Source organism: Toxorhynchites rutilus, chromosome 2 (assembly GCF_029784135.1).
Source record: "Toxorhynchites rutilus septentrionalis strain SRP chromosome 2, ASM2978413v1, whole genome shotgun sequence".
NCBI classification, from domain to species: domain Eukaryota; kingdom Metazoa; phylum Arthropoda; class Insecta; order Diptera; family Culicidae; genus Toxorhynchites; species Toxorhynchites rutilus.
Genome location: NC_073745.1, coordinates 269,180,741 through 269,203,674, shown reverse-complemented (window position 1 = coordinate 269,203,674; position 22,934 = coordinate 269,180,741). Strand labels below are relative to the sequence as shown.

At 38.5% G+C, this 22,934-nt stretch overlaps 1 protein-coding gene across 12 annotated transcripts in view; it reads right to left on the bottom strand.

Moving 5' to 3' along the window:
* LOC129768843 (uncharacterized) overlaps positions 1 to 22,934 on the bottom strand; it is a 539,752-nt gene that overhangs the window by 268,730 nt on the left and 248,088 nt on the right. For 6 of the 12 annotated variants that reach the window (XM_055770769.1, XM_055770768.1, XM_055770767.1 and 3 more), the window contains exon 1: positions 7,473 to 8,396. The exons of 3 other annotated variants lie outside the window; for them this stretch is intronic. The gene's annotated coding sequence lies outside the window, so the exon portion shown is untranslated. Of the gene's footprint in view, positions 1 to 7,472; positions 8,425 to 22,934 lie in introns of those variants that run through there. 3 more of the 12 variants (XM_055770775.1, XM_055770773.1, XM_055770774.1) reach the window with 3 other exon arrangements.

Sequence of the window (22,934 nt, the reverse complement as noted above, 5' to 3'; positions counted from 1 at the left end):
AGAAAAAACCTGTTTTTAGTGAGTCAAAACGTTGTCACGTCACGCTGGAATGTTATAGATAATTGAATAATGAAAACCCTGACCTTCTTTGAGGTATAAGCTACATTTTAACATCATTTACAGGCATTGATTTAGCCTATAATTTAAAATATTAAACATTTGCAAAAAAGTGACAGTCAAAACCAAAGATAAAATGCTTGCGTTAGCAAATTGCGTAAAAAACAAGCATCGTTAATTTTTTTGTTTTTGTGGTTCTTTCAATTTCTTTGTTTGCTTTTTTTCATGTTAAGTGCTAGAAAAGGTGAGAATCTACAATAAATGGATGAAAAAATGATATTTTACTGCCCATGATTGCATAGGAGACGTAATCGACAACACCATTAGTGTTGGGAAAACGCATTTTTGTTATTTTTTGGCTTACAAGCATAACCATGCAAATTTCCGATGAAATGATCTGTCCAGTTGAAGGATATTATCGGCAAAAAGTAGGGCCTAGGTGGATTTGCGAATTATACTATATTTTTTCCATTTGGAAAACGCCTGCGTCTATTTTTGCGGACAATCTATCGTTTCAATGAACATTTGTCCGCATAGCTAGACGTAATCACCAGGTTGCTCTGTTTGTAGCGTTAGTATTTACAATTCCGATAGTAGTCAAAACGTCTCCGTCGTTAGTTTCAGTTGTTATCGGATAAAATCAAAAAGATTCGGGAGAAATTTAGTGAAATGTCTGGAAAATTGCTCTTGATTCGTTGCGAGTTTATGATAGTAATTTTTCCCTGAAGAATACTCTGGGATATGATAAGAACAGCAGGTTCGTGTTTTTTTCAATTAATTGAATTTGTAAAGGCAATCTGCAATGTTGGTAATTTTAGCAACACGATTTAGCGATATTACGATCAATCGCATAAAGAAGGTGGAGTGACTTACACCAACGGTATGAGTAAATGCTGAGTATGTGGAATAATTCAATGTTGAATCCGAGGAGTTATAATGCTAAGAACCAATATTATTTTAATTTTACTACTGATCTGATTATTTCATTATCTACTCGAAGATTCAAATGCAGAAATTTAGGTAATTATAACATTAAAAAACACAATTGCTTTTCTTTGTTCATCGTGTACAGAAAATAGTAAATATATGAGCAGCGTTTCAATGGTTTCTTATATTCATCTATTAGGGAATACTAAGTAAGCTTGCCCCTCGGAATACATTTAAGGCGTGTTATTTGGCTTAAGAAATCTCAACTAAGTATTAATAAATGACGCTAGTTAATGCATTCGTTGAGACGGCAAAAGTTCCACAGAGAACGTTAACGCCATTCAAGAAGAAGAAGTAATAAGACACTATCGTGACAGGTATGTTTGGACTCTACAAAGAATGTGATTCAAATGTAGATTTAGCTTATAGCACATAATACTGACAATTGTTGATTTTCGAACGATGTATGAAAGCTGTAAGAAACTACGTCTGTTATGTGGACAAACAGTGATTTTTCGGAAACGTTTTTTCAAAATTGCTCAAATGTTTTCGAACAAAAAATATTTGTTTGCATGTTGAGCAAACGTATTACATTGTGTAGAATGCGAAACAAAGTCGATTTTGTTCATTTTGTCGTTTACGTCTCCTATACAAACAGGGGCAGTTTATGCAGAGATATTCATTACAATTAGTATTGAAGTAGTGTTCGGGATTTGAATCAAGTTTCTTTGCATAACACAAATTCCAAACACTTCATTTTAAATGTAAATTTACTGAACTTTAATGTTATAAATAGTTGAATAATGGTAGCCTTGACATTCTTTGGGTTTTCACATCATTTACAGGTATCGATACAGCCTATAATTTATAATATTAAGCATTTGCAAAAAAATAAGTGACAGTCAAAACCAATGATAAAATGTTTGCGTTAGCAAATTCCGTAAAAGACAAGCACCGTTATTTTTCCAGTTTTTGTAGTTTTTTCAACTATTTTGTTTGCTGTTTTCATGTAAAGTGCTAGAAAAGTAAGAATCTACATTAGAAGGATGAAAAAAAAAATATTTCATGCAGAAATATTCATTAAAATTAGTATTGAAGTAGAGTTCAGAATTGGAATCGAGTTTCGACGTATGATTCAAATCCCGAACACATCATTTTTTAATGAGAATTTACTGAACTTCAATATTATAAATAATTCCATAATGAAAACCCTAACAATCTTTGGTTTGTATGCTTCATTTTAAAATTCATTTACAGGTATAGATACTGCCCATAACTTATAATATTAAACATTTACAAAAAAAGTGACTATCGGAAACCAGTGATAAAATGTTTGCATTAGCAAATTCCGTCGAAAACGTCGTGAATTTTTCGATTTTTTTGTTTGAATTGCTGTTTATATTTTTTTTTCGGTAAGAATCTCGTTACGAATCTACTTTAAATTGTTAAAAAAATCTTTTATGGAAAAATCTTTATTAAAATTAACGTTAAGGTAGTGTTCGTAATTTGAATCAAGCTTCGACGCATGAATCGAATTCCGAAAGAAAATGTTTGAACACTATTTTCCGGCAAATACAACGATAGTTCACAAATTAGGGTACAAGGACAATCCAATTCTGGTGCAACAGTATAAAAAGTATAAAATTGGTTAACAAATGTTTGCATGCTCTTTCCTTGCAAAACGCAGGTCGCAGATGCAAACCAACGAGAGTAAAATAGATTTGCTTAGCCAGGTCTTCAACGAAAACCATAATAACTAAACCGGGGTCCTGAAGTAACAGGGCGAACTCGATTATTATATTACACTAGCTGACCCGGCAAACTTCGTCCCGCCCAAAAGTTGTTTTTTTTTGTTATCAATACCTTCAAACATTCACGTTTTCTTACTAAGCGCAAGTTCATGAGTCCAATCGCAGAACTGTTCATTGATTGATTTTCTAATCGACCCCGTTGAATTTACCTTTCACTATAAAATTCCTAGTACTTCTACCAAAACTCATCATCATAATATCAGATTATTTTCAGACCAAATTCTCGTTCAAGATTTTTCAACCATTTGCAAATAACATGTTCCTCCGTTACATGGAATAAATTTTTGATACAGAAAATATGATAGAATAAAGACAGGCCCCTCCCATCCTCTCCCCTTAGAGAGGGGGGAGGAGTATCTAACCACCATAGAATTATTCATTGCATCCTAAAACCTCCACATGCCTAATTTGGTTGCATTTGCGTGATTAATTCTCGAGTATTGTAGAAATTACCCAAACAACCCCCCCCCCCACCCCTCTAAGAGAAGAGGGTGGAGTGTCTAACCACCATAGAAACATGTATTGCACCCAAAAATCTCCATATGCCAAATTTGGTTTCATTTACTTGATTAATTCTCGAGTAATTCAGAAATTTGTGTTTCATTTGTATGGCAGCCCCCCTAAGAGAGAAGGGTGGAGTATCTAACCACCATAGATATATATATATATTTTTTTTTTTCGATCATCTGAATCGGTCCAGTAGTTCAAAAGTTATGAATTGTTTAAACAAATGCATCTTGGCTGTTCGGAATTTGAGGAATATGAATCAGTGACATAAATGGTGTTCGGAATCTGAGACAAATGTGATTAATGTAATTTCTAGTTTTTCACCATGAAAATATATTTGTGAATCAATTTTTTGAAGTCAAATGAAAAAGAAGGCTCTATTGTATCCGAAAATCAAATTAATTTCGCGATAAAGTACCATTTTGAGTAATGAGACACTGTTTAATGGCCACCAAAGCTTAACCCTCTACCGCCCAAGTTTTGACGTAGGACTACGTCTTTCATTTCCATACCGGGGTGTAAAATCAAAGTTTCGAAAACGAAAGCGTTACGCCGGAGACCGAGATTTTGAGCGTTAATAGCTCCTAAACAACTGAACGAAATGGTATGATAAACACTTCATTCGAAAAATAAAATGTCTACGCGTTCTACACTTGTTACTTTTTGATCCAAAAACTTGTTTCAATAGTCTTAAAATTGCTTTCAAAACAGGCTATTGAAATCACCAATCGGTATATAGGCGAGCGCCGCTCGGAAATCCACTCAGTTCTAATTGAACAGCGATTGGAGCATGTTGTCGCTGTTGTGGTGAAGCTCTTCATTTATCATGAAAGCGCGGATGAACGGTGCCACCAAGAGCCTGTTTGTGCACCTTAGGCCAGAAGAGAATCCATCAGGAAGAGAGTGATGCCACAAACGGTTCCCCGGGAAGAGTTCGGAGCAGCCGCCACACACACACATACACGCGCGGAATTCTTCGTTTGGATGCCATTCAGCATCGAGAAAATTCCGGCAAGATCCAATCATTTCTGGAAAATAAACTATCAGTTCCTTTGGGAATTTTCAAAATATATTCATGTGAAAGAGTTTAATTGAATGTTTTCTATCCATGTAACACTGTGACCAAATATGTTTCAATCAAGTGCTATTAACAGATGGTTATCGAGTTAGCATTAACCACTGGTGGGCTTCCAGTATCGAGGAAAATGTGGAAATATCTAATCGTTACTGAAAATAATCTGCCAGTTCCTCTGGGAATTTAAAAATACATTCATGTGAAAGAGTTTATTCGAATGTTTTCTATCCATGTAACACTGTGACCAAATATATTTGGTTTTGTGGTTTTTCAATCAATCGCAATTAACAGGATAGCTTCTGAAGATTATTCTTCCCCATCAGTAGGATATTTCCGTATCCAATATTGTATGCGGTCGCAATCGATTATTGCTCAGTCGCCGAAAGTTCCGAGCTCAGAGAGTTCATTCCCCTCTAGTTTGCCTTCCAAATTGCCATCGTAAACCACACCTTCTCTCGATTCAATCACACACAAAAAGCATATTTAAGCGATATTCTGGTGGTGAGACACATTCATTTTTCGTGAGGACATCGACAAGGCAACATCGTTGCCTAACGTGCTGGAGGAGATGGACGGCGAAGGATCGACACATAAATACACGCGCAGAATTCTTTCCGTTTGGATGCCATTCAGCATCGAGAAAGTTCCGGAAAGATCTAATCGTTACTGAAAATAATCTGCCAGTTCCTCTGGGAATTTAAAAATACATTCATGTGAAAGAGTTTATTTGAATTATTTCTATCCATGTAACACTGTGACCAAATATGTTTCAAGCAAGTGCTATTAACAGATGGTTATCGAATTAGCATTAACCACTGGTGGGCTTCCAGTATCGAGGAAAATGTGGAAATATCTAATCGTTACTGAAAATAATCTGCCAGTTCCTCTGGGAATTTGAAAATACATTCATGTGAAAGAGTTTATTTGAATGTTTTCTATCCATGTAACACTGTGACCAAATATGTTTCAATCAAGTGCTATTAACAAGTGGTTATCGAATTAGTATTAACCACTGGTGGGCTTCCAGTATCGAGGAAAATGTGGAAATATCTAATCGTTACTGAAAATAATCTACCAGTTCCTCTGGGAATTTAAAAATACATTCATGTGAAAGAGTTTATTCGAATGTTTTCTATCCATGTAACACTGTGACTAAATATATTTGGTTTTGTGATTTTTCAATCAATCGCAATTAACAGGATAGCTTCTGAAGATTGTTCTTCCCCATCAGTAGGATATTTCCGTATCCAATATTGTATGCGCCCGCAATCGATTATTGCTCAGTCGCCGAAAGTTCCGAGCTCAGAGAGTTCATTCCCCTCTAGTTTGCCTTCCAAATTGCCATCGTAAACCACACCTTCTCTCGATTCAATCACACACAAAAAGCATACTTAAGCGATATTCTAGTGGTGAGACACATTCATTTTTCGTGAGGACATCGACAAGGCAACATCGTTGCCTAACGTGCTGGAGGAGGTGGACGGCGAAGGATCGACACATACACGCGCAGAATTCTTTCCGTTTGGATGCCATTCAGCATCGAGAAAGTTCCGGAAAGATCTAATCATTGCTGGAAAATAATCTGCCAGTTCCTCTGGGAATTTAAAAATACATTCATGTGAAAGAGTTTATTTGAATTATTTCTATCCATGTAACACTGTGACCAAATATGTTTCAAGCAAGTGCTATTAACAGATGGTTATCGAATTAGTATTAACCACTGGTGGGCTTCCAGTATCGAGGAAAATGTGAAAATATCTCATCGTTACTGAAAATAATCTGCCAGTTCCTCTGGGAATTTAAAAATACATTCATGTGAAAGAGTTTATTTGAATTATTAAACTCATGTGAAAGAGTTTATTAAACTTCAAACAAATGATCTCTAAATCAACGATAGTCCTACGTCACCCTTGCGGTTATACCATAGATATAACCCACTTCCTGTTTTTTATTTATCTAAAAGTAGAGTACGACTTTTATCACGAAATTCCAACTTCCAACATAAAATACTCCTAGCAGAAAGCTGCCAGCATCAAAACAATGTGTATGTGTGATAGATGAAAATATTCTAAAGACGTTCTAGTGGAGGTGAACATTGAAAATAATGTCTGAATGATTTGAAAAGAGAATCCGCGAAGCCCGTCTAAAGGCGGGCTTGGGCTGTAGAGGGTTAAGTGTTCGGAATTTGAGACAAAACGGTAACGTACACATTTTCAAAGTCCAAAGGAATATTTTTTTGAGTATTTTCTGAAAGAACAATGAATTATATGTATTTTGATACTAAAGTTTGTTTTGTACCTTTAACCAATCCCGAAGTACAACTGTTTTGTGATTCCGGATTCTAAATGAATCAAACCTCAATCAACAGTACGAAGGGAAACATCATGAGAAAGGTTGGCTTCGTCTTCTAGTTGATTTTATTAATTTACCTTACTCAAACAGCAACACAATAAAGTAATATAAGTTACGTTTCTGAGTTCTTTGTCGAAGTTACGCTGTATATGTGTTCTGCTTGGAACCAAAAATAGGTAATGTTTTGATTCATGGTAAAGAATTCAAGGGCACAAAAGCATTACTTCTAAAAATCACGTTCGGAATGCAAAAACCAAACCAGAGAAAAAAAAATAGTTCTCCGTGTGTGCCACCATACACAACAATCAGCACAATTAATGGGGTCCAATCCATCGAAGCCAGAGTCCACAAGAATTTACTAACCGGTTAAGAGGCCAGCCTGATTGCCGGATTGCATTGACAGCCCAAAAATACCGGCTTGCAGCAGAGCCAATAAATGCACGTTCGAACGAGCGAATCGACAGGCAAAGGAACACGGGTGCACGGAGCAGCAGCAGCCACGGCGTAAATCGGATGACTCCCGCAAACCGGCACAGTCCGGTCCGTGATGATGGTTTGAAAGAGCCAGAAGAGTCGGAGTGACGGAGGAAAACAGAGGAGAAAGAGGAAAATATGTTGCACAAAAGCCCGGCCGGAGCAAGGTCCCCTCTGCATAAACCTAAAAACGACGGCTCAAGGGCTGGCCGCTGCTGTGCTCTTTATTTTTCATTCACCACTACCCTTCGATTTGTGATTCTCTTTACCTTTTGCGTTTCGATTGCTTCTTCCGTCGATGTATTTCTGTTTTGCAGCAGCCAACCGTCGATTCGAGAGCTGGTCGAGAGATCGTCGAGCTGGGATGTGTAATCCAGCGGATAATGTCCAGATCGAACGTCGAAAGATAATCCAAAGTGTGGGCAGCTGCCGTACAAAAGTATGGCTCCAATTACGAAGGTTAAATAATTCAAGCTGCACCGTTTTCCTACGTAACGGTTGCTTCACCGGGTGAATTAATGTTTATTTTAGCACATGTTCTCCTTACTTCACCGCGCAAAGTTATGTAGCACGAGTAATGCAAAAATTTCAACACGAATCACATTGGGGTTTTTTCATCTATTTCCTCGAAACACACTCTTCCTCACAGTTATCACCTTGCGGCGTTTCTAATTCATCCGAATTTCTTCCTACTTTTCTATAACCACCACTAACACTTTCGCATCATTGATCGAGAATCAAGCGTATCTCCTTCTCCTCCTTCTTCTTCCACAACAGAATCCCACAATCAAACAGCGGGATGTAAACAGAGAACGCAGGGAAGGATTCCTGTTTCCGCGAAATCTTGGTCCCCTTCACAACAAAAACATGCACACACACCTACACATTCGCAGACGGAACACAAAAAAAATGCACAAACCGGACACGAGTGAAAGCCTTCCACACACGACGGGGAGTGCAGGTGGCGGAGGTCTTCCCTAAACGCGGGTCTCGATAGAGGCTCGAATTGAAGCAATCCAGGCCGTATCGCACTATTCCTCCACACAGCGCACACAATGCACAACCGGTCCCAGCGGGCTACCGAAACAACACTCACACTCTCTAGACCTGGATGAAGAAGTTCCACATCGCCGCAATCTTCCGTTTGTTACCCACAGCGAACTCACACTCAACCGAAGCGTTCCAACCGCTGGCGATAGTCAGACTAGTCGGCAATCATCATCACCTTCGGCGGAAAGGTCTACCTTTGTCGTCACTAGGGAGTGCTCTCTCATCGCGCTCTCGCGTTCTCTTCGTTGTGCAAAGCACGATTTTTAGAAGAGAATTTCTGGATTGAATCGCCAGGAACGATTCACTCGGTGCTTTCGGTTCAGAAGATGAGAGGCAGTGTTTCCGGTATATATTCATATGCTCTCTTTGAAATGGATATTACACAACTGAACAATACTTAAAATCTTGAATAAATAAATACGATAACAGAATGACACAATCAAAAGCATTTTTAAAACACATCAACACTAGGCAATATTTAGATCTAAACTCTTGACGAACGATTATTCTTGTAAAAAATCATTTAATTCTAAAAACTAAATGTGTATTGCTATTATCAGTCTGAGAATGGAGCTGATCTGTGAAGTTTATTAAAAATACTAAGCGCTGAAACTCAATGTTTTGCGTATTTTTGTCTAAGAAAAACGTAAAGCATATTAATGTCTTATTCCCTTTTATTCCGCGCGGCGAACGAGGTGAGATGGCTCATGCAACAGCATTCCCGTATGCGAATGGCGTGACTATAATTTGTCACTAGGCGAGATTTGAAGTCGTGTCCTAATATGTTATCGACTCGGATATCAAAAAGAAATTGAAAAGTAAGGTAGCTGCCACAATGAAGCGAGAAACTTTGCCATCTCACTTCACTCTCCGCGCGGAATAAGGGGGATTATGTCAATTCTGACACGGACGATAGCCACCGATTCCCTTGACACGCCCTTCAACACACGATTATAATTTGTTAATAGAGGAAATATTTTTAGCATATTCATACCCACTATTTTTAAAAATGTAGTCCTTAGAAAAACGCTATTGAAGCTTGGTTTGCGGTTAACTTAAATATGACAAAATTATAACGTATTTGGCTTTAAGTATCACTCCAATTTCTAAATCAATTCGAATAATGCTCTATAAATATTAGTGATTCGTGAAAGCTTTTTTTAATTTCGATTTTCCGAAACCGTTCAATAACTGGAATGAACTGCCGAAATTGTGGAATGTTTTGTTGAGATATATGGAATGCGGTCAAGTCTGTCAAATGAAGATTTTGTTTTCATTTACGATTCAGAACTCGTGGTTGTAACTAAATTAACTGATGAAAAATCCATTTCAGACTCCATCCTCTGTGGACAAACTGTGACTATTTACTGTGTCTTCCCGGAAAAGCTCAATAGCAAGAGACCCCTCGAACTGTGTCTCAGGGTCGGCTTACTACTGGGTAATTGGAGGGGCTTCGAGATCAAAATAAGAAGAGTATTCTCACCTTTTTTTCAAATATTTTTGGTTTTATTTGCTGACGGTTCTGGCTATTCTTGGCGGTTGATGTTTGGCCCAGCGGCAGGTCGGCACGTGGGAAGTTGACCGTGGCTGGCGTCTTCCCTCTTTGACGGAAATCGACAGGCCCAGGACGATACCGGAGTGACACTGCCGAGAGGAGCCCTCCTTTATTATTATGGCCAATCTGGCCAGAGGGTGTTCCTTCACGCTGGACGTTTACTAGGCCGAATGGTGTGCCGGTCAACCGGGAGTTCATCGAGGAAACTATGTCCAATCTATTCGACCGAACTCTTGGACAAACCTCCGTCACACACCACGGCTTAATCCAAACAGTCCCGTCTTTGATGGCGGATTCTTCCTCGAGCCTTCTCATCGCAATTTTTAGTGGTACAGCGTCCATTTTATGCATCTTGCCGCTGACTCTCTCTCTCTCTCTCTCTCTCTCTCTCTCGCAATCCTAGCTGTGTCCTGCCATATCGACATGCCATTTTCGCCCGTTTTTACAAACAAATTGCATACAAATTGCAATTACTTCCCTACTTAACAAAATATATTCCCTACTAAAAAAAAGTGTACAAAAAGATGACAATACTTTTACAACAACAACAATTTATAAAAAGTAGAAGGGTCTGAGCCTAGGGGCACGAACGGAAGTTTGACGTAGGACTGTGATTGTTCAGAACACTTTGTTATTTTAAATGCAATCAGAAATTCGTTAGTTTAACTCTTTTGAAACTCTAAATGGTAGCCCAGAAAAGGGTCGTTTGTTGTATGTACTCATAACCTTTAAACGGTGTGTAACGAACAAAGAAAGACAATAAGCTTCTGGCAGGAAGTTCAACTGTCTAACTGAATATGATTAATGAATATCAGTGGGACACATTTGTGAATATGTGAATCGGTAAACAACAAAAAAAAAATATCGTCATTGATTACATTGAATATAAAATTTATGGGGAAGAAACGAGAAAACAATTTGAAAATACTCGTGATTTTTTGAGGTAAAACACACATGAAATCATGAAGTTGCTTTATTTTTAATGGATAACCATGGTATTGTGATTTCTTTCCATTGTTTTATTCTTATTATTAGTCTTATTCTAAGGCATCGGGAGCAGTAACTTTTTCGGGGAAATAATGTTCGTTTGCAGACTATCACAATCAAGTCGTATTGGTTCTACTGCTCAATCTACCATAGAAGAAATTGAGTCATTGAGAATTATGGATATGAATGATGAAGAATATTAATATTTCATTTCGTTTCATTCTTGTGATGCGATGTAATGCTGATCTCAATAAGTCTTCGCATGATAATCGCTGCCTCCTCCGAATTAATGAACGATCACTGTGTGGGTGACACTTTCCTCGTTGCTTTGATGAAATCTTGCATGAAGTTTGAGTGATGCATGAAATCTTGCATCTGATTACTTTAACATCTTGCTAATTTGTTAGATAGAAAGAATTATTGCACGCAATTTTGTGTTACATGCAAAATTCATGGGAACGAAGTTGGAAGAAAGAATGAATAATACATGATTTACCTTCACATTCGCTCGTAAAACATACCCTCTTTCATTTGTTAAATTGCTCACTTGTCTTACTATTTCCGCTGTTGATGTCTCAGGCGAAAAAAATGCAGGATAAATGTGCCTTCTAATGGTATATATTATAACATATATCGTAACAACGATTCTACGTAATATGCATTGTAAAACTCTCAATAATCGTTACATTTTTCGTAGAGTGACCCCCCTATATAGAAATCAAAGATGTAGTCCTACGTCAAAAAACTAACAATATTGTAACAAACGGTTACAAAACGTAGACATTGACTATACCTTTTCTCCAGTTGTTCACGTGTATACTCATCCATATTTTTTTTTCCTTTTTTTGTTTTATGTTTTTCTCTTGATAAAAACAAAAGATGAAATTCAATAAAATAAATAATATTTTCAAGAGATCTAAATCTTTTTTCTCTTGTAGATATCTTCTTTTCTTTCTTGGATGGCACTAACGTTCTCAGTGGAACTTCTGCCTTCTCAACGCAGGTATTACTTGGGTCACTTTGCTTAGTGGTACTTGGAAAAGTGGTGGAACAAGATATTAGATATGGTTACCAGCACCAGTGCCGAGAATGATGTGGTGTATCACACGAAGAGTTCAAAAATTCATCCGAACAGCTGTCGAATAATTTTAATGTAGGGGAAGGGAACGACTGACACCCTAAGTAAAGGCTTTTTTCGTAAATTTCGCAAAAACTATATAGCTATCTCACGACAAATTAATAGCCTAGGTCTCTTTTATAAGAAAATTTGTCTTTCAGGCAGAAATTTTGCAAAACGAATGTGTCCGGCATCTTTGAAAAAATAATATTGAGTCGGAAAAGACGGACACTTGGCGGGAAAGACGAACATCTGGGCTGGGAAAGACGAACATCTGGGCTGGGAAAGATGAACTCTAACTGAAAATTCAAGTTTATGTACTCGATAAGTTTTGGAGGTCTTCAAATATGCCTTAAAAATGATTTAATATAAAGGCTACACTAAAATCACCTAGAAGGGCTTGTAATTTTTCTCATTTTTCCATGTCTAAAATAGCTTCCAGCATTCGGAATGACAAATTCGGATAATGTTTTAGAAACCGCTCTGCTGATTCGTCCATGATAAGTGGTTGCACTTGCAAACGTAGTTAGTGGGCATCTGTTATGAAAAGAAGGAGAAGATAATCAAATTGTTTTCAAAACAAAATGGGGTCTTCGTAGCCTAATTGGTTGCGTGCCCGCTACTAAGCGAGCAATCATGAGCTTATAACTCAGGACCCTCAACTGACCATCTTTGTATGTTATTCTAGCTACTACGTCCACGCATCAACATATGATGGTGATCCCAGCCTCTCACTCCACATACGATCGATCTGCTGTATCGGTAATTGGTGCTATTTATAAACACAACAATAGAATGGCCTCATATCAACAGTCCCGCTGTGTCCAACTGTGAACATTCGATCAATAGGAATATTCTTATCCCGAAAAATGCGACGTGTGTTGTGTATCGATAGAAGAGAAATACTCTAATGCCTAAACGGCTAATGTGTAATAAATAAAAATGTGTATCTCGGGGGGTACGAAAATACTCCCGACTCGCATGTATATTTGCAAAGCGGATTTCCACAGGTACATCGATTTTGAAGTCTGTGTTGGGGAAACCGTAAATAGGGCCAATCAAAAATTGGCAGTTTAGATAACGTTTGACATTTTACAGTTATTCAATTGTTCAACTCATGAAAATTAACATTTTATTGATTGTGACGCGTAGAAATATTTCCTATCAATTGATGCAAACATCTTTTCGATCTGTGAAGAAATGTTCGAGTTATAAGCATTCGAAATACGGGTAGTGTTAGCACACAAATCGACAGAACAAATGTATGGGAAAAAAGGTAGTTCTTCCAGTTTTCATGAATTTTAACCGTTTAGAGATTAGCGAATTGTAATGTATAGCATATCAAACAAATCCTAGAGAATTTCCGATTCGATTGGTATGCAAATCATGAGAATTCGTTCACAGTGAAAATAGTTATTAACATTAACTTTATTTCATAAAAGCGTGACTTGTTTTCTTATTTGGCACCCTTCCTGAAAGACGTAGTTCTACGTCAAAAATATCGAAACATGTGTGACATAGTCTGACAATATGGGGGGTCTCCGTAGCCACATTGGTTGCGCGTTCGCTTAGTAAGCGATCGATCGTGAGTTCAAAACTCAGGGCCCTCATTGACCATCTTTGTGTTGTTACAGAATAGCTACGTCCACGCAACAATCATCAGCGATGGAGATCGATCCACGGTCGAAATAAGATCGGTTCATCCATACAACTGCTCTGCTCTGCCAGACACATCGGGCTACTTTTCTATAAATAACTCAACAATGATCAAACAACTGTCTCCGCTGTCCGGTGGTTCAACTGGATAATGGAAGAACAGAAAGAATACCCTTACGCCTAAATGGCTACTGTGTGAATGTATCATATTTAATGGTATAGAAGGAATACTGGCGAATGGCAACTGTGTAATGTGCTAATTATAGATATGATAACCATGTGACATGTACACGATTAAAATTCGGCTCTGTTACAACTAAAATGCTAGTGAGCCTTAAATAAATAAATGGGATAAAAAAAATAGTCTGGCAACCCAGAAATTAACTTGACAAAATCGTTCCCATCTTGGCCCACAGCAGCAAATGAGCATCAATGTTTCGAATTGAAAGAGAGAGAGCGCTCGTTCGAGCAAGAGTAAAAAAAATACATGTGCAAAGGAAAACCCATTCCTGGTCTCGCTCGTAATTCAGCGCTGCTTGCTTTTTTTATGCTCTCATGTTGAACTATGTTGGAAGACGATACATCATTGCGAAAGACTCCCTTCGTGGGTAAAGATGATCTGAAGAGATGATTCACACAGCGCGACGAAACGGGGAATAGAAAAGAGCGAAAAATAACAGTTCGAATCACGTTCCGAGAGCCGCGGAGATTTTATGTGCGATTCACTTTCGCTGTGCGAGAGATTCCCAGCGGCGGCGAGAGAGAGCAAGAGAACGAAAAAGTTAATAAATGATATGTCAGCCACAAGCAGCCAGACGATGACACACAATGATGATGTCGGAGCTATGGTGTGGCAGCAAGACAGATTCGTCATCGTCATCATCATCACCATTATCATCATGTAGTGTTGCTTAGTTTTTCTTTTTCCCGCTGTTCGAAGCAGCTGAGAGTGCTGCCCAATGATTTGTGATGCTGAGTTGTCGAGAGTGCGAGTGCACTAACCTCGCGAAAAGAGATGCTGCGATGCCGGTTCGTGATTGTTGTTCCGTGGTGATCATCGTTCTCATAAGCTTATGGCGGCAAATCCGCGAACGGTTCGGTTATTTCAAACGACAGCCGACGAATTTGATTGAACACATCCTAATCTGTGTAATGACTCAATGATGCACGGAAAATGGATGTCGCGTTGTTCTCTCCTGAAGCAGGATGACGTGTGATGACGAATTGTGAGCCGAATCCACTTTTGTGTTTGTTATTCGCAACGTTCGTGAAGTATGTTGAACTGACAACAGTAAAAAAAACCCTTTCCAAGCGATAAGCGTCCCGAAGCGACAAAAACGGTGACTCTTTGCATTGCAGTTGCTGTTATCAACATGAAATGGAAATTTGATTATATTCGTTGAATTAACGCTGAATGTACGTGATTTGTAGAAGCATATTATGTAGTATGCATTTTTAAATTAATCCCCTCTTTATGCATTTGTCGAAATTAAATACATTTCAATTTTGACATAGGATTAAGTCTTTGGGGCTACAAATTGAAAAATGAAAATCGTGAAAGAACGGGTGGATTATATCTATGATATAACCGCAAGGTTGACGTGGGACCACCGTTGGCTTAGTAATCATTTGTTTGCACATATTGATTAAATTATTGATTGAATGAAACAATTTCCGAATTCATTTGAATCCCACATATTTGCTGTGTAAGTAAAGAATTTGAACAAACGCCATGTAATTTATAGGCACCTTGGTTTTGATGGCTTAGGGAAAATACTTCGGCGGGAACAAAAATTTCCCCAACTTGCAACTTGCAAAAATTTCCCCAACTGGGGGAATGTGCAAAGCGGATTCCCCCAGGTACCTTGGTTCTAATGACTGTTAGGGAACATACTTCGATGGGAACGAAACCACCCTCCCCCACAACAAGCACAAGTGTAAGTGTAAAATGTATAGATGGTAACGGTTAGAAGTGGGCAAAACGGTTCATTTCATTAAGCCGCTCAGAGCCGCTCGTTCATGAGCGGCTCTTTTCGAGCCGATACTTTTTTGAACTGCGGCTCTTTTTTGAGCCGAGACTCTTTCCAAAAGCGGCTCTTTTTTAACCGTGGTTCATTTGTAACGAACCGTGGGTCTTACGCTCGTTCTGATGAACCGGCTCAAATGAGCGGCTCGTGAGCGCTCGCCCGTCTATAGTAACGGTTGTGTTAAAAATGACTTTCAATATGAAACGATTTATTTCAATTTTCATAAACACAGCCATATGCGATTCTGCATCTGTAAAACCATCACCATTACCGTCTCTGCACCCAAAGTTAATTTTTAGCACATGTTCTGGCATCCCAATTTATTACATTAAATTAGCTGAAAGATAACATAAAATGTTCTACTTCCCAATACATGTATATCATTTGTATAATATAAATGCTAGAGCCAATATGAGGGAGCGAAACAGGAGATACATTTAAATGAAAGCATATGAAAGCTTTTCGTATAGTTTGCCAAATACACGGCTCAGACAGAGAAAGATATATTCTCGTACATGTTCTTCTTTATCGTCTTAGAAAACACCTTCCAACTCCATTTTACGTGTAATATTATCACGCTCCTTTATAATAGCGCTGGCAGCTATATGGATAGCGTGGTCGTGTAAAGTAATTTTGCATTCCAGCCGACCTCGGTTCGATCCCCATTGACGTCGTATGGACTTTTTTTTGCACAATCCCAAACGAAAGGAGAAAAGAAAACAGAAAGAGATATCTGCTCGCATACGTACAAACTATTTTTAAGCTTTTAAAATAGCTCATTATTTGCGCATTTGATTTGCGCCAAAGATGACATGTTTTCTGCCAACGCTAGTTTGGGTGTGGATGCCAGGAAAATTGAAACTCGTTTGCGACTGATACATATGTTGTTGCTGCTTCGTCACCGCTCCTGTTGTTGATGTACACTGCTCCCCGGTTAGGAAATGAATGATAGCTTCGGGTTCGAGTGAGGATTAGGTTATAGAGAGTTTAAATTTTTGCCGTTCATTCTTCTTTAACCTCATAAATGGTCAATTTAGAAAACTTATTCTATACTCAAAGCCTTGAAAAAGGCCATTGTGGATGCTCTCGATGCCACCGGTGTCTTCTGTCGGTGCTGCTAGCTGGATGGCTGTGCAGAGAAATTGAAACTCTTTGCTGCTGACGATATTGGTGCTGCCACTGCTAAGGATGTGTCTGTTTGTTGTTGCTGCTATGCTACCACTCCTCCTGATATGAACACCTTGTCGGTTAGAACATAAATTATCGCAGTGAGTGGAGCAGTGAAATTCATCCGTATTGACGTATTGGAGAGTCACACGGAGGTGCGACGCAATGTTTTGCTTCTCTTCAGGCTTCCATTGTATAGAGCAAAACCGTTGTATGTGCCAGCGGCATTAGAAAGGGAAAGGAAAGCAGACAACAGTTCGCTAGCTTGTGCGTGTGTTGGCTTCGTTGTCTTGTTTTACATATTCCCCTCGGATAGATATGCACGGTGGATAGCTACATTTGTTTTCGCAATAGTATTGACATACAGTCTACAGCAAAATTGAGTATAAACCCCGTGCTGGTTTGTTATTTTCAAGTTTTTCGGTGTTACAAAGTAAATGATTAAATGCGACTTATATTCATCGTAAAATCGATCCATTTTACTCTCCGTAGTGATAAGAAAAAAAAATTGAAATTGTGCCATTTCTACTTGTTGTTTAAAATACAAACAAAAATTCTCCAATTAAGACGCGGCAAAACTGAGTGTACAGTTCAAGTTTTTCTTAAAAAACCTATGGATGGATTTTATTTATGATATAACCGCAAGGTTGAAATACTTTTCACGGTCAACACGACCTCTCAGGTTGTTCCTGGTCTCCCAATAATGTCGGCTACTTCGTCCTCTTTCCGGGATATTTCCATGGTTTCATCGTGTTTCCACTTATTTATGATTTTCTTTACTGTATAATGGGTTCTGTTCTGGCAAAGACTGTCTTTCCTCTACAAGTCTTACTTATTATCATTGTACGTGTAACTATTTCTCTCCTTTTACTTGCCATTTTTATAAAAACATTTTCAAACATCAACAAAAACAAAAATCAACACTGCCAACACTGCAGTGGTTTGCTGTTTACGTCACACACTGACGAAAAAAAGAACGCTAATTCGCAAAGATCTTACCAAAAAGGTTTGTTTGGAGAAATTTAAGGTGTACACTCAATTTTTCAATAGAGAATAGAGATTGTTCTCAATTTTTTGGAATCAATAATTAGTAAACAACTTTTCACGAAATTTTCTTGCGCGCATAGTTAGTTAAATGTGTGTGTGTTATTAATATGCATCAAAAGAAGAAATATATTCAAAATATTTAGTACCAAATCAATGGTGAGTCTTATCGAGTAGCATGTGTACACTCAATTTTGAGATAGACTGTATCTAAATTGAACTCTGCTGTTATTTCGGTTGCCCCTTTTCGTCGGTACAGTTTGAGGAGCACAAATAGAGCCAATCAACCCGTGGGATTTAGCGCGTTTAGACGCTTGACATTTAGTTCTACTCTTTTCGTCGCTTTTTGCTCGATCCACGTAAAAACTAATTAATTTTCTGCTGACATGTTCTCATCGTTAGCATTATTATTTGTACCGCCGTATAACGTCAGTTTACATGAGCGTAAGCTACATCCGACTTAGCGTTGGCAGAAAAGATGCTTTTGACGTAGAATTACGTCTTTCATTAAGGGTGCCAAATCAGAAAATAGGTCACGTTTTTATGAAATAAAGTTAACGTTAATAACCATTTTTGCCGTGAACGGATTTTGGCGATTTACATACTAAACGAATCGGAAATTCCGTAAGATTTGTTAAATATGCTATACATTAGAATCCCCTGGTTTGTAAATGGTTAAAATTCATGAAAACTTGAAGCGTTTCCATTTTCCCATACATTTGTTCTGTCCATTTGCATGATTTCCTGAACAGAGCTGTCAATAACGGGCAACTTATCGACGACCAACGGAGGGTTTAATGTCTCCGTGAACAAAGGAAAAGTAGAAGAATGAAGGGCCTAGAGTATAAACAGTGGATCTCGCTGAGGCAAACTTTCATTCGGCATCGGACTGTTGAGCAATCCAGTTCACTTTGCTTTCGCTGCGCTTCGATCCCACCAGTGGTAATCCAACTTGGATATCGTCGTTTGGTTTTTCTGTTCGTTTTTCGCGTTATTCGTATCGTATGTTTTTCTTTCCGCGTCATAAATTGGACGCTTCGTGTAGTGTGTGATGAGCAAGAAGAAGAGGAAGGCAGGCTCGAGCCCTGCTAAAAACCAACGCATTGCCAGGGACAATAAAATTTCGAAGCGAGCGTCATCTAATGATGCACGCGATGTTGGTGCAGTGAAAAGCGCTCGCACTGAACCGAGTCTTCGCGAGTGTGACACTGCATCGAACAACAGCAAAGTGGGCGATTTCGGCGCGTCGGTCGAAAATGTAAACGCCGTTACCCAGGCAGCAACCAAAATCAAGCTCCCCTTGCTGGTGGTGAAAGCGGTCGCTCTTGACAAACTCATCAGCGAACTCGCATCGATGGGTGTTACAGCAGAGTACAAGCTGTGTGGCATAATTCAGTCTTTTTCCAAGCAGTTAACATTGTTTGTTTTCCGTCATTATAAGGGCTTCGTTGGTGCCTTTGAGAATGCATCAATGCATTAAACTGACGTTATGGCGAAGCAGGCGCCAAAAATTTATTTGGGGAATACCAAGTATCTTGAATGTCTTACTGGAATGTTATAAGTTATTTTGGTTCGCGTGCCAGTCGCAAAACTGCTTGCTACTGTTTTAGTGGTTGTTATTAACAAAAGGAGTTTATTTCTCTTGTTTAGTCACCAAGAAAGTGAATGTGCTGGAATTTTGTATGTGATTAGGTTTCGCTTGCCAGTAGCAAAACTTCCTCCACTAAGGATGACAGCTGCGCTTATCTCGAGCATGAGAAAGTAATGCAACTTTATCCGTGGCCAGTAATATTAACAGAAGCTTTTCGTTTAAGAAGAGCGCAAAATGATTAGAAATTTTTGTATTCCGTTTCAAACCACCAATGTATGGCTCTGTATGCATGCTATGGCGAACGCTTGTTAGGCGCTTGGTTTACGTTGTACGCACGGTGCCTAGAGGTACGATTCCTTTGAGGCAATACTAAATAACATGTAGCATGATATTTGATACTTGCAAGTTTTGTCATTGTTGTTGTTTTCATGCGGTGTCAAAAATTTACTGAGGTGGTTATGAGATGTGGAATAATGGTGCTGGTGCAACATGTATATAATCGACTGTAACCGAGTCTATGTCAATTGCGAAAAAAGCTACCGGAATAGCGTTCGAGGTAAATTTTCAATGCATGGACATGAAATAAATTGCGACATATGATCAACTAGTGTATGGTTTTGCGAGAGCAAGAATGAATCATCAATCAATTATCGTCAACTGATTCTACAATGAAAAAAACATTTCAGAGATTATTCTACTAAGCAGTTGTTTCTAAAATTTCACAGTATTATAGGATAATATCCGAAGGTATAAATAAGCGACTTATATAAAATAACAGCGTAGTTCAACGTCAACAATGCGGTCGTATCTTGGACACAACCTCCTATAATTTTTATTGTATTACAGCGTCAAATGCACATATAAAAGTAACTGTTCTTAAGAGTGTTAAATTGTTGAATGTCAACTTAGAATTGTACCCAAAAAAAAAAGATACCAACGATACCAAGCAGGATTTGAACCAAGACCGGTTGGATTGTCAGGCTGTTCCACGCAATCACTGGTGCCAGTTTTACTAATTCACCAGAATATTACACCACACTATAAAATAAAATATGATCTTATAAGTATACACGGAAAGTGTTTTCTGAGAGTAAAACGGAGAGCGTAAACAGTTGTACTTCAACGTGAAACCTTTGACGCGTGATTATTTGCAAAGTGTCTTTTATTTTTATTTTTTTATTTTTTTTTCTCATATTGCTATTACATTTATATAATAAACAAACTCTCGCCTTAGTAAATGCTGTACCAATATGAATGGATAGCACTTTTAATGATTCTTTTAAGTTCATTCAAAGTGATGTATGAGAATGTCAAAAAAATGCCAAATTATTAATTATTTTGGGAGTAAGAGATGGCAAAATAACGCAAAACAAGACACCATGCCTGTGTCACAAAAGCATTAACGAATTTTTAAGCTTGCGATAGATAAGCCTGAAACCAAAATCAAGTTTCAAAATTGATTTGCAAATGCTGCTGCTCTGCCCTCTAGGTATGTTTGCATTGCCGTGTAATGCAACCGGCTAGAGGCGATAAATAGCACCTCACGCTTGTGTGCAAACACAATCCGGTCTGCAGGCTCTTTGTTACTGTCAGTTACCGTGGGGTCGAGCCAGACACCATCCATCGGGGTGATTAATTCAGCTTGAATGAGCTCAGTCAAGTCTTGTTTGGATTTTACTGCGCTCTCTGCACCACTTTGCTCACCCAACGGCAGCATCATCACAGCATCACACACCGTGTGGTCCACTCCACACAGAGACGCAGCGAAACCACCTCTTCTGATGAAAGGTGATTGGTGCGACCTCTGAGATGTTGAGGTTGGGCGACCGGGGGAATAATTAATTGCTTCCGAAGTTCGTTCCGTATTTGGTTCGAACCGAGCAAGTTGTTCAAAAGATTGATTTTTTTCTCTGCCCCCCGAATTTGCATACCGCTACCCCTGATCTACAAGAGCACTTTCGCAAGGCGACATGTTCCTCAAATATACACACCTTCATTGAAGTGCAGATAAAATTGTCACCCAGCTGAAGCTACGGTAGCGGTAGCCGGCACCAGACGCTACATAAACGCTTCATTAAATATTTATAGGTGAAAAAAGGAGTTTGTGTACACATAAACTTTTCATCACTCTGACCTGAGCCCAGCTGCGGAATGTGTTCCACATCCCCGCACCGCCGCTCGTTCGGAGTTAGTCTGGTTTTTGTGTCCCTCTTCAAGGCAATCGTCACCAAGACAGGATGGATTGGCAAAAAACGCATGCACAAAGAAAACAAACATGTTGAAAAAAAAGGCTCTTGCTTCCTTTCTACCGAAACCACTGATAAGACAAGTCGTGCAAAATGATTTCTTGATCCGTGCGCTCGGACTTTCGGTCCATCGGACGCAATGAATGAATGAAATCAGTCAATGGGTTAAGGTTAACTGGTGGTAATGCGCCACCACTCCCTTTTGCCCGTTGCCGTGCTTTAGTGGGTAAAAAGTTAATTACCAATGCGTCCGGTGGTACACGGCTCGGGTCGAACGCACGCGCAGCCGGCAAGTGTCTAGTTATGCTAATACAGCGTTTTTGAACTGACAACCTGCACTTTTTACGATTCTTTCCAAAGCGATCGTAAACATACCGTTTCTGTCAATTACGTCTTCGCTTGAGCAAGGATTATAAAAAAAAGATAAACCATCTTAAAAATATAAACCGCGGAGCGACTTCACAACATTTCACTACAATGTCGTGAAGGGCAGTTTCTACGATGATATCGTCTTCTGAATTACTATCATCAACATAACTACCCTTTTTAAACTAGCGGCTGTTCACATACCACGTGGACAGAAATGCATGATTTTTGACGTGGGACTACGTCTAACCGGATTATATGGGGGTGAAATGAAAACTTAAACACAGAACATGCAGGAAAAAATGAAAGATTCCGAATGCTTATAACTCGAACATTTCTTAATAGATCGGAAAGATGTTTTCATCAATTGATAGGAAATATTTCTACGCGTCTATCACAATCAGAGATGCCAAACTTCCTGATTTTTCAGGATTTCCCAGACTTTTTAGCACGCTCCCTGATATCCTGACGAACACTCAATTTATCCTGATTTTTCTGAAATGATCCTGATTTTTCCTGATTTTTGTACTCTTTACATTATTCGTAATAAATATACTGGTTTCCATTCCAAAGTTTTCTATCATAATAGTTCTCCGGTTCGCACTTGTAAATATCTTACGTTAAGTTAAACTGTGTACTTAACTTGCTTTTATCTGTACCCTCAATTGTTTCGTGGCTTCCCAAAGCAGTGCTAAAAAATTTCATGAAACCAGATTGTCTGACGAATTTATGAAATTACAACGAGATTAAGTTTGAGGAACATTTTATTGAAGATAATGTGTATGTAGATGTATCCCCAGAGTTATTAATGTAGGAATACTTTTCAGAGTGTAAAATTACTCAAGAGAAAATGTTTGAATCCACAGTCAATATTTGTAGATTTGATTACAAAGATTTTGTAAGTAATTTTTTCGTCTGATTCAAT